The 16,477-nt window shown below is 42.3% G+C and overlaps 1 protein-coding gene across 1 annotated transcript in view; it reads left to right on the top strand.

Annotated features, from left to right (window-relative positions):
* Nucleotides 1–1,286: 1,286 nt before the first annotated feature.
* The window catches only part of gpr174 (G protein-coupled receptor 174), a 47,485-nt gene continuing 32,294 nt past the window's right edge, over nucleotides 1,287–16,477 (top strand). Inside the window, exon 1 of the mRNA XM_042317021.1 lies at nucleotides 1,287–1,612. The gene's annotated coding sequence lies outside the window, so the exon portion shown is untranslated. The remainder of the gene's footprint in view (nucleotides 1,613–16,477) is intronic.

Below are 16,477 nucleotides of genomic sequence, written 5' to 3'. Positions count from 1 at the left end.
GAGAATAGAGAGACTTGAGAGAGAGAGAATAGAGAGACTAGAGCGAGAAAGAGAGAATAGAGAGACTAGAGAGAGAGAGAATAGAGAGGCTCGAAAAAATAGAGAGACTGGAGTGAGACTACAGAGACTAGAGAGACTAGAGAGACGAGCGAGACTAGAGAGGCTAGAGTGAAAAGAGAGAGACTATAGAGAGACTTAAGAGAGACTATAGAGAATAAAGAGGTTTGAGAGACTAGAGAGTCTAGTTAACTTCACTAGGGTAGGGGGCAGCATTCGGAATTTTGGATGAAAAGCGTGCCCAAATTAACCTGCCTGCTCCTCTGGCCCAGAAGCTAGGGTATGCATTAATTAGTAGATTTGGATAGAAAACACTCTAAAGTTTCCAAAACTGTTCAAATAATATCTATGAGTATAACAGAACTGATATGGCAGGCGAAAACCTGAGGAAAATCCAACCAGGAAGTACTATCTTTTTGAAAGGCTGTTTTTCCATTGAAAGCCTATCCACCATACAAAGACTTAGGACCCCGTTCACGATCTCTATGGCTTCCTCTACATGTGACCAGTCTTTAGGCATTGTTTCAGGCTTTTTACTCTGATACAGCACTTTCAATCAGTGGCAAGTGGAAATTTCCGGACATCAGACATCAGCCATGCACCTGATCGGGAACGCGCCTTTCTTGTTTCTCTTTTTCTATTGACGAGCTTGTACGGTTGAAATATTATTGATTATTTATGACAAAAACAACCTGAGGATTGATTTTAAACATCGTTTGGCATGTTTCTACTAACTTTTATTGTACTTTTTAAAAACTTTTTGTCTGGACTTAATGCTATTTCTGACTTGTGAGCCCTCTCCTTAGCTGGAAAATGGCTGTATGGGTTTCTGTGGCTCAGATTTAGAGAGACTAGAAAGAGACTAGAGACTAGAGAAAATAAAAAGATTAGAGAGACTAGAAAGAGACTAGAGAGACTAGAGAGAATAAAGAGATTAGAGAGACTAGAAAGAGACTAGAGACTAGAGAGAATAAAGAGATTAGAGAGACTAGAAAGAGACTAGAGACTAGAGAGAATAAAAATATTTAGCTGTATAGATACTTGAGAGATTACAGGAAGACGATCCAGTGATTCTGAGAACAGAATTGATGGTTTCTAACAGCCACTATAAACCACACCCCCAAACTCACACAGGAAGCTCTATCTGAGATCAACTTGAAACAGAAAGTGAGTGAGAGAGAGAGACAGAGAGCGAGAGCAAGAGCGAGAAAGGTAGACAGAGGCAGACAGAGGGAGAGAGCGAGAGAGAGAGAGCTAGGGAGCGAAAGAACGAGAGAGAGAGCTAGGGAGCGAAAGAGCGAGAGAGAGCCGCACACAGTACACACTGATAGAAACAGAGAGAAAGAGGTTGAAAGTGAGACATTGAGACAGTGTAGTGATACTGATTGGAAGAAAAGAAGAAGAACGGAGAAACAGACTGACACAAAGTTAGACCAGGAGGGCAGAGAGAGAGACAGAGAGAGAGACAGATAGAGAGGCAACATGTGTCTGATGTGATAAATTCTACTCTTTCCCTCTAAATAGACTGAGAGACGAACCTTGAGGACAGGCTGAGGTGAGATACAACACTAGCAACTATACCATTACGTGCGTGTGTGTGTGTGTGTGTGTGTGTGTGTGTGTGTGTGTGTGTGTGTGTGTGTGTGTGTGTGTGTGCGTGTGCGTGTGTGTGCGTGTGTGTGTGTGTGTGTGAGGCGAAAGGGGATAACGGACTGCTTTAGCTGTATAGTCATGCCTCAGGGTGTAGTCAGGTGTAGTCAGGGTGTAGTCAGGTGTAGTCAGGGTGCAGTCAAGGTGTAGTCAGAGTGTAGTCAGGTATGGTCAGGGTGTAGTCAGGTATGGTCAAGGTATAGTCAGGGTGTGGTCAGGATATAGTCAGGTGTAGTCGGGGTGCAGTCAGGGTGTAGACAGGGTGTTGTCAAGGTGGAGTCAAGGTGTAGTCAGGTATAGTCAGGTGTAGTCAGGTATAGTCATGCCTCAGGGTGAAGTCAGATATAGTCAGGATGTAGTCAGGTGTAGTCAGGGTGTAGTCAAAGTGTAGTCGGGTATAGTCGGGGTGTTGTCGGGTGTAGTCAGTGTGTAGTCAAGATGTAGTCAGGTATAGTCATTCCACAGGGTGTAGTCATGCCTCATGGTGTAGTCATGACTCAGGGTGTAGTCAGGTATTATCAGGGTGTAGACATGTATAATCAGGGTGTAATCAGGTATAGTCATGCCTCAGGGTGTAGTTAGGTATTTTCAGGGTGTAGCCAGGTGTAGTCAGGGTGTAGACATGTATAATCAGGGTGTAGTCAGGTATAGTCATGCCTCAGGGTGTAGTCCGGTGTAGTCATGCGTCAAGGTGTAGTCAGGTATAGTCAGGGTGTATTCAGGTGTAGTCATGCCTCAGGGTGTAATCAGGTGTAGTCTGGTATAATCATTCCTCAGGGTGTAGTCAGGATGAAGTCAGGTATAGTTAGGGTGTAGTCAGGTGTACATATGCCTCAGGGTGCAATCAGGTGTAGTCAGGGTGTAGTTAGGTGTAGTCAGGATGCGGTCAGTATAGTCAAGGTGTAGTCAGGTGTAGTCAGGGTGTTGTCAGGTGTAGTCATGACTCATCGTGTAGTCAGCGTATAGTCAGGTGTAGTCAGGTTTAGTAATGCCTTGGGGTGTAGTCAAGGTGTAGTCAGGGTATAGTCCGTTGTAGTCATGCCTCAGGGTGTAGTCAGGATCTAGCCGGGTATAGTCAAGGTGTAGTCAGGTATAGTCAGGGTGTAGTCAGGTGTAGTCAGGGTGTTGTCAGGTGTAGTCATGACTCATCGTGTAGTCAGCGTATAGTCAGGTGTAGTCAGGTTTAGTAATGCCTTGGGGTGTAGTCAGGATGTAGTCATGGTAAAGTTAGGTGTAGTCAGGTGTAGTCAGGGTGTAGTCAGGTTTAGTAATGCCTTGGGGTATAGTCAGGTGTAGTCAGGGTGTAGTCAGGTGTAGTCAGGGTGTTGTCAGGTTTAGTAATGCCTTGGGGTTTAGGCAGGTGTAGTCAGGGTGTAGTCATGCCTCAAGGTGTAGTCCTGTGTAAGTCAGGTAGAGTCAGGGTGTAGTCAGGTGTAGTTATGCCTCAAGGTGTAGTCCTGTGTAAGTCAGGTAGAGTCAGGGTGTAGTCAGGTGTAGTTATGCCTCAAGGTGTAGTCCTGTGTAGTCAGGTATAGTCAGGTGTAGTCATGCCCCAGGGTTTAGTCAGGGGGTGGTTAGGGTGTAGTCAGGTGTAGTCAGGGTGTTGTCAGGTTTAGTAATGCCTTGGGGTTTAGGCAGGTATAGTCAGGGTGTAGTCATGCCTCAAGGTGTAGTCCTGTGTAAGTCAGGTAGAGTCAGGGTGTAGTCAGGTGTAGTTATGCCTCAAGGTGTAGTCCTGTGTAAGTCAGGTAGAGTCAGGGTGTAGTCAGGTGTAGTTATGCCTCAAGGTGTAGTCCTGTGTAGTCAGGTATAGTCAGGTGTAGTCATGCCTCAGGGTTTAGTCAGGGGGTGGTTAGGGTGTAGTCAGGGTAGGTCTCATGTTTTCCTCACTGGTTGGAATGTCTGATAAGTAGAGGACATCACTTTTCTGCATTGAGAATGGGAGGTTGTCCTCTCTCTCTCTCTCTCACACACACACACACACACACACACACACACACACACACACACACACACACACACACACACACACACACTGGCAGTCGTTGGTCCGGGCAGGGCCAACAGACAGACATCACTAGTCTTCAGAGAGATGAGTCAGGGGAAGAGTTTCCACTCAGTACAGGGGTGTGTGTGTGTGTGTGTGTGTGTGTGTGTGTGTGTGTGTGTGTGTGTGTGTGTGTGTGTGTGTGTGTGTGTGTGTGTGTGTGTGTGTGTGTGTGTGTGTGTGTGTGTGTGTGCCAGGTCACCCATGATACAAGTCAGTATTCGACGTCCATCCATGTCTGAGGACGTCAGACGATGAAGTGAAAACCGGCCACTAGGGGAAACAGTGAACGCTGTTACCTTCATGTAGGTTTCGGTTTTGCAAGAGTGTTGTGGACAGGGATGACATTTGGGAGAAAGCATTTACCTTTGATTCCAAAAGTTACATGTTTGAATCCCAAGCTGATCTTATAGTTACACTTTGGGATTTGACGTGATTGGACGAAAATGCATTTTGACCCATTAATTCCATGTGGTTACAGAGTTAAAACAGAAAAAAATTAAAGGGTTAAGTTTAGGTATTAATTCAGACTTAGGTTTAGGTATGAATTCAGAGTGGTTAAGTGAAGGTATTAATTCAGACTTAGGTTTAGGTATGAATTCAGAGTGGTGACGTGAAGGTATTAATTCAGACTTAGGTTTAGGTATGAATTCAGAGTGGTTAAGCTCAGGTATTAATTCAGAGTGGTTAAGTTAAGGAATTAATTCAGTGGTTAAGTTTAGGTATTAATTCAAAGGGTTACGTTTAGTTATTCATTCAGAGTTTGTAAGTTTAGGTATTAATTCAGAGTGGGTAAGTTTAGGTATTCATTTAGAGTGGTTAAGGTTATGGCTATGGTTTGAGGAAAGCATAAACCCTAACCCATAAATATTTTTTTTTAAATGCGCTGTTTCCATTCAGTCTCCCTTCTTGCTAGAAATGTGTAAACTGCTGTGTTGCAGTGGACTAAGCAGCATGCTCTTGTTTTGAGCATTGTGGGTTTAAATCCCAGAAAAGCTGAATCAGCTCCACCACACACTGGGTCGAAGGTCACCAGAGGAGAGGAGAGAAAGAGAGAGCGAGAGAGCAGCAGAGAGAGGAGAGAGAGAGAGAGAGAGAGGGAGAAATGCTCTGAGATTATTAGAGATGTGAGAAGCAGGGAAGAGAGGAGCTGGGACAGGGAACATGGTTAAAGGAGAGGGGAGCAGAGTGGACGAGGACAGAGGGGAGTGTTTGTGCAAATATTTGAGAAATGTTCATGACTTATGTGGAGAATAGACAGAGGTCAGACAGACCGATAGACATTGGCTAGATAACTGGCCAATTATAGAGTGGGGAGAGATGACAGTAGTCTGGACAGTGTTTGTTACGAACGTTTGTATAGACGGACCAAGACGCAGCGTATGTTGAGTTCCACATAATATTTAATAGTGAAACTTAGCAACATAAACAATAAACAAACGAAACAACAAATCGGACAACAGAGGTGCTACAGAACACTTACTCAAAACATAAACAATATCCCATAACGCACAGGTGGAAAAAATGCTACTTTAGTATGATCTCCAATTAGAGACAACGATAACCAGCTGCCTGTAATTGTGAATCATACCAAAACCCCAACATAGAAAAAACAACCTAGAATCCCACATAGAAAATATAAACTAGACTAACCCCCCAGTCACGCCCTGACCTACTCCACCATAGAAAATAAAGGCTCTCTATGGTCAGGACCTGACAGTAACCCCCCCCCCTCCCAAAGGTGCGTACCCCGGCCGCAAAACCTGAAACCAAAAGGGAGGGTTAGGAGGGTGTCTAGTGTTGGTGGCGGCTCTGGTGCGGGATAAAGAACCTGGTCATCCTGCAGATCCAGCCATGGACCCAGGCTGAACACTGTTTCCGGGCTGGACCTAGGTGCAGAAAAAGACTCCTGCCATGAAGCGGGACTAGAAGCCGTGTCTAGACTGGGCATCATGGCAGAGAAGGGCTCCTGCAATGGAGCTGGACTGGACGCCGTGTTCGGACTGGACATCGGCGCAGAGGAAGACACCTGTCTTGGAGCTGGACTGGACGCCGTGCCTGGATTGGCCACCTGTGCAGAGGAAGACTCCGGCCTTGGAGCTGGACTGGACACCGTGCCTGGACTGGACATCGGCGCAGAGGAAAGCTCCTGCCATGGAGCTGGAGGTTCTGGACCGTTTATCGTCACAGTACGTTCCGGACTGTTGACCATCTCTGGAGGTTCAGGACCGTAGACCGTCGTTGGAGGTTCTGGACTGTGAAACGTTGCCGGAAGCTCTTGACTGGGAGCTGTCGCCAGAAGCTCTTGACTGGGAACTGTCGCCGGAAGCTCTGGACTGGGAACTGTCGATGGAAGCTCTGGACTGGGGATCGTCGCAGGAAGCCTGGTGCGTGGGGCCGGTACTGGTGATACCGGACTGGTGACACGCACCTCAGGGCGAGCACAAGTAGCAGGCACAGGACGCACCGGACTGGGGAGGCGCACTAGAGGCCTGATGCGTGGGGCCGGTACAGGTGGCACTGGTCTAGTGACACGCACTTCAGGGCGAGTGCAGGGAGGAGGCACAGGACGTACTGGACTGGGGAGGCGCACTGAAGGCCTGATGCGTGGGGCCGCTACAGGTGGCACAGGACTGGTGACACTCACTTCAGGGGGAGTGCGGGGAGAAGGAACAGGACATACTGGACTGGGGACACGCACTTCATGGAAAGTGCGAGGAGCAGGCACATGACGTTCCTGACTGGGAAGACGCACTTGAGAGAGAGTGCGAGGAGCAGGCACAGGACGGACCGGGCTGTGGAGACGTACTGGAGACCTGGTGCGTATAGCCGGCACACATTGTACCGGAACGATGACACTCTCCTCAAAGCGAGTGCGGAGATCTGGCACAGGTGGCATCGGACGGCTAACACGCTCCTCAGGGCGACTGTCTTGCCTCTCCAGCCAAACCAACAGCTCTCTCTCATCACTCTCCTCAACTTTCGCCAACCACTCCTCGCTCAGCATCGCCGACCACCCCATGTGCCCCCCCTCCCCAAAAATGTGGGGTGTCTTTTGGGCTTGCGTCATGGCCGCGAACCCTGGCGTCATCGCATGGCGCTACAGAGGGTGGTGCAGACAGCCCAGTACATCACTGGGGCCGAGCTCCCTGACATCCAGGACCTCTGTATCAGGCGGAGTAAGGAAGGCCCGTTAAAGACTCCAGCCACCCAAGACATAGACTGTTCTCTCTGCATCCTCGTGGCAAGTGGTACTGGACCGCCAAGTCTACCACCAGCAGGCCCAAGCCATCAGACTGTTAAATAGCTAACTGAATAGCTACACTGACTATCTGAGTTGACCCATGTATATAATTTCCATGCACAGTGACAGGACTCTACACACTCACGCACAGACACTTCAACACACACATAACATGCGTGCATATTTATAATGACTCACACACACACACACACTCACATACAATCATAATTTACACTGCTGCTACTCTGTTCCGGCGCCGGAACAGAGTAGCAGCCTAGTCACCTTACACCTACACATAGAGTATCTACTTCTATCTCTCCAGTATCCCTGTACATTGTTAATATGGTATTAGAACTGACCCTATACAGTATATAGATTCTGCACATTGTTAATATGGTATTAGAACTGACCCTGGAACTGACCCTATACAGTATATAGATTCTGCACATTGTTAATATGGTAATATGGGATTAGAACTGACCCTGGAACTGACCCTATACAGTATATAGATTCTGCACATTGTTAATATCGTATTAGAACTGACCCTGGAACTGACCCTATACAGGATATAGATTATGCACGTTGTAAATATGGTATTAGAACTGACCCTGGAACTGACCCTATACAGTATATAGATTCTGCACATTGTTAATATGGTATTAGAGCTGACCCTGGAACTGAACATATAGAGTATATAGACTCTTACTTTCTCCTACTTTCTCCAGTTCTCTTATTTATCTTTATTTCTCCTGTGTTTTGTTCTACCTTGATTTTTTAATACTATTGATATTGATTACTGCATTATTGGGGTTACAGCCTACAATAAAGGTATTTCAATATAGCATGTGACTTTAAACATGCTACTGTGGTACTGGAACCCTGTGTATCTAGCCTAGTTATCACTACTCAGTACTGGTACCCTGTGTATATAGCCTAGTTATTATTACTCAGTACTGGTACCCTGTGTATATAGCCTAGTTATTATTACTCAGTACTGGTACCCTGTGTATATAACCTAGTTATCATTACTCAGTACTGGTACCCTGTGTATATAACCTAGTTATCATTACTCAGTACTGGTACCCTGTGTATATAGCCTAGTTATCATTACTCAGTACTGGTACCCTGTGTATATAGCCTAGTTATTATTACTCAGTACTGGTACCCTGTGTATATAACCTAGTTATCATTACTCAGTACTGGTACCCTGTGTATATAGCCTAGTTATCATTACTCAGTAATGGAACCCTGTATATATAGACTAGTTGTCATTACTTAGTACTGGTACCCTGTGTATATAGACTAGTTATCATTACTCAGTACTGGTACCCTGTGTATATAGACTAGTTATCCTTACTCAGTACTGGAACCCTGTGTATATAGCCTAGTTATCATTACTCAGTACTGGTACCCTGTGTATATAGCCTAGTTATTATTACTCAGTGCTGGTACCCTGTGTATATAACCTAGTTATCATTACTCAGTACTGGTACCCTGTGTATATAGCCTAGTTATCACTACTCAGTACTGGTACCCTGTGTATATAGCCTAGTTATCATTACTCAGTACTGGTACTCTGTGTATATAGACTAGCTATCATTACTCAGTACTGGTACCCTGTGTATATAGCCTAGTTATCATTACTCAGTACTGGAACCCTGTATATATAGACGAGGTATCATTACTCAGTACTGGTACCCTGTGTTTATAGCCTTGTTATCATTACTCAGTGCTGGTACCCTGTGTATATAACCTAGTTATCATTACTTAGTACTGGTACCCTGTGTATATAGACTAGTTATCATTACTCAGTACTGGTACCCTGTGTATATAGCCTAGTTATTATTACTCAGTACTGGTACCCTGTGTATATAGCCTAGTTATCACTACTCAGTACTGGTACTCTGTGTATATAGACTAGTTATCATTACTCAGTACTGGTACCCTGTGTATATAGCCTAGTTATCACTACTCAGTACTGGTACCCTGTGTATATAGACTAGTTATCACTACTCAGTACTGGTACCCTGTGTATATAGCCTAGTTATCATTACTCAGTACTGCTAGAATGTGTATATAACCTAGTTATCATTACTCAGTACAGGTACCCTGTGTATATAGCCTAGTTATCATTATTCAGTACTGCTACAATGTGTATATAACCTAGTTATCATTAGTCAGTACTGGCACCCTGTGTATATAGCCTAGTTATCACTACTCAGTACTGGTACCCTGTGTATATAGCCTAGTTATCATTACTCAGTACTGGTACTCTGTGTATATAGACTAGTTAACATTACTCAGTACAGGTACCTGTGTATATAGCCTAGTTATCATTACTCAATACTGCTACAATGTGTATATAACCTAGTTATCATTACTCAGTACTGGTACCCTGTGTATATAGCCTAGTTATCATTACTCGGTACTGGTACCCTGTGTATATAGCCTAGTTATCATTACTTAGTACTGGTACTCTGTGCATATAGACTAGTTACCATTACTCAGTACTGGTACCCTGTGTATATAGACTAGTTATCATTACCCAGTACTGGTACCCTGTGTATATAGCCTAGTTATCACTACTCACTACTGGTACCCTGTGTATATAGACTAGTTATCATTACTCAGTACAGGTACCCTGTGTATATAGCCTAGTTATCATTAGTCAGTACTGCTACAATGTGTATATAACCTAGTCATCATTACTCAGTACTGGTACCCTGTGTATATAGCCTAGTTATCACTACTCAGTACTGGTACCCTGTGTATATAGCCTAGTTATCATTACTCAGTACTGGTACTCTGTGTATATAGACTAGCTATCATTACTCAGTACTGGTACCCTGTGTATATAGCCTAGTTATCATTACTCAGTACTGGAACCCTGTATATATAGATGAGGTATCATTACTCAGTACTGGTACCCTGTGTTTATAGCCTTGTTATCATTACTCAGTGCTGGTACCCTGTGTATATAACCTAGTTATCATTACTTAGTACTGGTACCCTGTGTATATAGCCTTGTTATCATTACTCAGTACTGCTACAATGTGTATATAGCCTAGTTATCATTAGTCAGTACTGGCACCCTGTGTATATAGCCTAGTTATCACTACTCAGTACTGGTACCCTGTGTATATAGCCTAGTTATCATTACTCAGTACTGGTACTCTGTGTATATAGACTAGTTAACATTACTCAGTACAGGTACCTGTGTATATAGCCTAGTTATCATTACTCAATACTGCTACAATGTGTATATAACCTAGTTATCATTACTCAGTACTGGTACCCTGTGTATATAGCCTAGTTATCACTACTCAGTACTGGTACCCTGTGTATATAGCCTAGTTATCATTACTTAGTACTGGTACTCTGTGCATATAGACTAGTTATCATTACTCAGTACTGGTACCCTGTGTATATAGACTAGTTATCATTACCCAGTACTGGTACCCTGTGTATATAGCCTAGTTATCACTACTCACTACTGGTACCCTGTGTATATAGACTAGTTATCATTACTCAGTACAGGTACCCTGTGTATATTGCCTAGTTATCATTAGTCAGTACTGCTACAATGTGTATATAACCTAGTTATCATTACTCAGTACTGGTACCCTGTGTATATAGCCTAGTTATCACTACTCAGTACTGGTACCCTGTGTATATAGCCTAGTTATCATTACTCAGTACTGGTACTCTGTGTATATAGACTAGCTATCATTACTCAGTACTGGTACCCTGTGTATATAGCCTAGTTATCATTACTCAGTACTGGAACCCTGTATATATAGATGAGGTATCATTACTCAGTACTGGTACCCTGTGTTTATAGCCTTGTTATCATTACTCAGTGCTGGTACCCTGTGTATATAACCTAGTTATCATTACTTAGTACTGGTACCCTGTGTATATAGACTAGTTATCATTACTCAGTACTGGTACCCTGTGTATATAGACTAGTTATCATTACTCAGTACAGGTACCCTGTGTATATAGCCTAGTTATCATTACTCAGTACAGGTATCCTGTGTATATAGCCTAGTTATCATTACTCAGTACTGCTACAATGTGTATATAACCTAGTTATCATTACTCAGTACAGGTACCCGGTGTATATAGCCTAGTTATCATTACTCAGTACTGGTACCCTGTGTATATAGCCTAGTTATCACTACTCAGTACTGGTACCCTGTGTATATAGCCTAGTTATCATTACTCAGTACTGGTACTCTGTGTATATAGACTAGTTAACATTACTCAGTACTGGTACCCTGTGTATATAGCCTAGTTATCACTACTCAGTACTGGTACCCTGTGTATATAGCCGAGTTATCATTACTCAGTACTGGTACCCTGTGTACATAGCCTAGTTATCACTACTCAGAACTGGTACCGTGTGTATATAGCCTAGTTATCACTACTCAGTAGTGGTTCCCTGTGTATATAGCCTAGTTATTATTACTCAGTACTGGTACCCGGTGTATATAGCCTAGTTATCACTACTCAGTACTGGTACTCTGTGTATATAGACAAGTTATCATTACTCAGTACTGGTACCCTGTGTATATAGCCGAGTTATCATTACTCAGTACTGGTACCCTGTGTACATAGCCTAGTTATCACTACTCAGAACTGGTACCGTGTGTATATAGCCTAGTTATCACTACTCAGTAGTGGTTCCCTGTGTATATAGCCTAGTTATTATTACTCAGTACTGGTACCCGGTGTATATAGCCTAGTTATCACTACTCAGTACTGGTACTCTGTGTATATAGACAAGTTATCATTACTCAGTACTGGTACCCTGTGTATATAGCCGAGTTATCATTACTCAGTACTGGTACCCTGTGTACATAGCCTAGTTATCACTACTCAGAACTGGTACCGTGTGTATATAGCCTAGTTATCACTACTCAGTACTGGTTCCCTGTGTATATAGCCTAGTTATTATTACTCAGTACTGGTACTCTGTGTATATAGACTAGTTAACATTACTCAGTACTGGTACCCTGTGTATATAGCCTAGTTATCACTACTCAGTACTTGTACCCTGTGTATATAGACTAGTTATCATTACTCAGTACTGGTACTCTGTGTATATAGACTAGTTATCATTACTCAGTACTGGTACCCTGTGTATATAGACTAATTATCATTACTCAGTACTGGTACCCTGTGTATATAGCCTAGTTATCACTACTCAGTACTGGTACCGTGTGTATATAGCCTAGTTATCACTACTCAGTACTGGTTCTCTGTGTATATAGACTAGTTATCATTACTCAGTACTGGTACCCTGTGTATATAGACTAATTATCATTACTCAGTACTGGTACCCTGTGTATATAGCCTAGTTATCATTACTCAGTACTGGAACCCTGTATATATAGATGAGGTATCATTACTCAGTACTGGTACCCTGTGTTTATAGCCTTGTTATCATTACTCAGTGCTGGTACCCTGTGTATATAACCTAGTTATCATTACTTAGTACTGGTACCCTGTGTATATAGCCTAGTTATCATTACTCAGTACTGGTACCCTGTGTATATAGACTAGATATCATTACTCAGTACAGGTACCCTGTGTATATAGCCTAGTAATCATTACTCAGTACTGCTACAATGTGTATATAACCTAGTTATCATTACTCAGTACTGGTACCCTGTGTATATAGCCTAGTTATCACTACTCAGAACTGGTACCATGTGTATATAGCCTAGTTATCACTACTCAGTACTGATACCCGGTGTATATAGCCTAGTTATCATTACTCAGTACTGGTACTCTGTGTATATAGACTAGTTAACATTACTCAGTACTGGTACCCTGTGTATATAGCCTAGTTATCACTACTCAGTACTGGTACCCTGTGTATATAGCCGAGTTATCATTACTCAGTACTGGTACCCTGTGTACATAGCCTAGTTATCACTACTCAGAACTGGTACCGTGTGTATATAGCCTAGTTATCACTACTCAGTAGTGGTTCCCTGTGTATATAGCCTAGTTATTATTACTCAGTACTGGTACCCGGTGTATATAGCCTAGTTATCACTACTCAGTACTGGTACTCTGTGTATATAGACAAGTTATCATTACTCAGTACTGGTACCCTGTGTATATAGCCGAGTTATCATTACTCAGTACTGGTACCCTGTGTACATAGCCTAGTTATCACTACTCAGAACTGGTACCGTGTGTATATAGCCTAGTTATCACTACTCAGTAGTGGTTCCCTGTGTATATAGCCTAGTTATTATTACTCAGTACTGGTACCCGGTGTATATAGCCTAGTTATCACTACTCAGTACTGGTACTCTGTGTATATAGACAAGTTATCATTACTCAGTACTGGTACCCTGTGTATATAGCCGAGTTATCATTACTCAGTACTGGTACCCTGTGTACATAGCCTAGTTATCACTACTCAGAACTGGTACCGTGTGTATATAGCCTAGTTATCACTACTCAGTACTGGTTCCCTGTGTATATAGCCTAGTTATTATTACTCAGTACTGGTACTCTGTGTATATAGACTAGTTAACATTACTCAGTACTGGTACCCTGTGTATATAGCCTAGTTATCACTACTCAGTACTTGTACCCTGTGTATATAGACTAGTTATCATTACTCAGTACTGGTACTCTGTGTATATAGACTAGTTATCATTACTCAGTACTGGTACCCTGTGTATATAGACTAATTATCATTACTCAGTACTGGTACCCTGTGTATATAGCCTAGTTATCACTACTCAGTACTGGTACCGTGTGTATATAGCCTAGTTATCACTACTCAGTACTGGTTCTCTGTGTATATAGACTAGTTATCATTACTCAGTACTGGTACCCTGTGTATATAGACTAATTATCATTACTCAGTACTGGTACCCTGTGTATATAGCCTAGTTATCATTACTCAGTACTGGAACCATGTATATATAGATGAGGTATCATTACTCAGTACTGGTACCCTGTGTTTATAGCCTTGTTATCATTACTCAGTGCTGGTACCCTGTGTATATAACCTAGTTATCATTACTTAGTACTGGTACCCTGTGTATATAGACTAGTTATCATTACTCAGTACTGGTACCCTGTGTATATAGACTAGTTATCATTACTCAGTACAGGTACCCTGTGTATATAGCCTAGTTATCATTACTCAGTACTGCTACAATGTGTATATAACCTAGTTATCATTACTCAGTACAGGTACCCTGTGTATATAGCCTAGTTATCATTATTCAGTACTGCTACAATGTGTATATAACCTAGTTATCATTACTCAGTACTGGTACCCTGTGTATATAGCCTAGTTATCACTACTCAGTACTTGTACCCTGTGTATATAGACTAGTTATCATTACTCAGTACTGGTACTCTGTGTATATAGACTAGTTATCATTACTCAGTACTGGTACCCTGTGTATATAGCCTAGTTATCACTACTCAGTACTGGTACCGTGTGTATATAGCCTAGTTATCACTACTCAGTACTGGTTCTCTGTGTATATAGACTAGTTATCATTACTCAGTACTGGTACCCTGTGTATATAGACTAATTATCATTACTCAGTACTGGTACCCTGTGTATATAGCCTAGTTATCATTACTCAGTACTGGAACCCTGTATATATAGATGAGGTATCATTACTCAGTACTGGTACCCTGTGTTTATAGCCTTGTTATCATTACTCAGTGCTGGTACCCTGTGTATATAACCTAATTATCATTACTTAGTACTGGTACCCTGTGTATATAGACTAGTTATCATTACTCAGTACTGGTACCCTGTGTATATAGACTAGTTATCATTACTCAGTACAGGTACCCTGTGTATATAGCCTAGTTATCATTACTCAGTACTGCTACAATGTGTATATAACCTAGTTATCATTACTCAGTACAGGTACCCTGTGTATATAGCCTAGTTATCATTATTCAGTACTGCTACAATGTGTATATAACCTAGTTATCATTACTCAGTACTGGTACCCTGTGTATATAGCCTAGTTATCACTACTCAGTACTGGTACCCTGTGTATATAGCCTAGTTATCATTACTCAGTACTGGTACTCTGTGTATATAGACTAGTTATCATTACTCAGTACTGGTACCCTGTGTATATAGCCTAGTTATCACTACTCAGTACTGGTACCCTGTGTATATAGCCTAGTTATCATTACTCAGTACTGGTACTCTATGTATATAGACTAGCTATCATTACTCAGTACTGGTACCCTGTGTATATAGCCGAGTTATCATTACTCAGTACTGGTACCCTGTGTACATAGCCTAGTTATCACTACTCAGAACTGGTACCGTGTGTATATAGCCTAGTTATCACTACTCAGTACTGGTTCCCTGTGTATATAGCCTAGTTATTATTACTCAGTACTGGTACCCGGTGTATATAGCCTAGTTATCACTACTCAGTACTGGTACCCTGTGTATATAGCCGAGTTATCATTACTCAGTACTGGTACCCTGTGTACATAGCCTAGTTATCACTACTCAGAACTGGTACCGTGTGTATATAGCCTAGTTATCACTACTCAGTAGTGGTTCCCTGTGTATATAGCCTAGTTATTATTACTCAGTACTGGTACCCGGTGTATATAGCCTAGTTATCACTACTCAGTACTGGTACTCTGTGTATATAGACAAGTTATCATTACTCAGTACTGGTACCCTGTGTATATAGCCGAGTTATCATTACTCAGTACTGGTACCCTGTGTACATAGCCTAGTTATCACTACTCAGAACTGGTACCGTGTGTATATAGCCTAGTTATCACTACTCAGTAGTGGTTCCCTGTGTATATAGCCTAGTTATTATTACTCAGTACTGGTACCCGGTGTATATAGCCTAGTTATCACTACTCAGTACTGGTACTCTGTGTATATAGACAAGTTATCATTACTCAGTACTGGTACCCTGTGTATATAGCCGAGTTATCATTACTCAGTACTGGTACCCTGTGTACATAGCCTAGTTATCACTACTCAGAACTGGTACCGTGTGTATATAGCCTAGTTATCACTACTCAGTACTGGTTCCCTGTGTATATAGCCTAGTTATTATTACTCAGTACTGGTACTCTGTGTATATAGACTAGTTAACATTACTCAGTACTGGTACCCTGTGTATATAGCCTAGTTATCACTACTCAGTACTTGTACCCTGTGTATATAGACTAGTTATCATTACTCAGTACTGGTACTCTGTGTATATAGACTAGTTATCATTACTCAGTACTGGTACCCTGTGTATATAGACTAATTATCATTACTCAGTACTGGTACCCTGTGTATATAGCCTAGTTATCACTACTCAGTACTGGTACCGTGTGTATATAGCCTAGTTATCACTACTCAGTACTGGTTCTCTGTGTATATAGACTAGTTATCATTACTCAGTACTGGTACCCTGTGTATATAGACTAATTATCATTACTCAGTA

This window comes from Oncorhynchus tshawytscha, unplaced genomic scaffold (genome assembly GCF_018296145.1).
Source record: "Oncorhynchus tshawytscha isolate Ot180627B unplaced genomic scaffold, Otsh_v2.0 Un_contig_3241_pilon_pilon, whole genome shotgun sequence".
Classification (NCBI taxonomy): Eukaryota; Metazoa; Chordata; class Actinopteri; order Salmoniformes; family Salmonidae; genus Oncorhynchus; species Oncorhynchus tshawytscha.
This window is presented reverse-complemented; position numbering and strand designations above follow the sequence as displayed.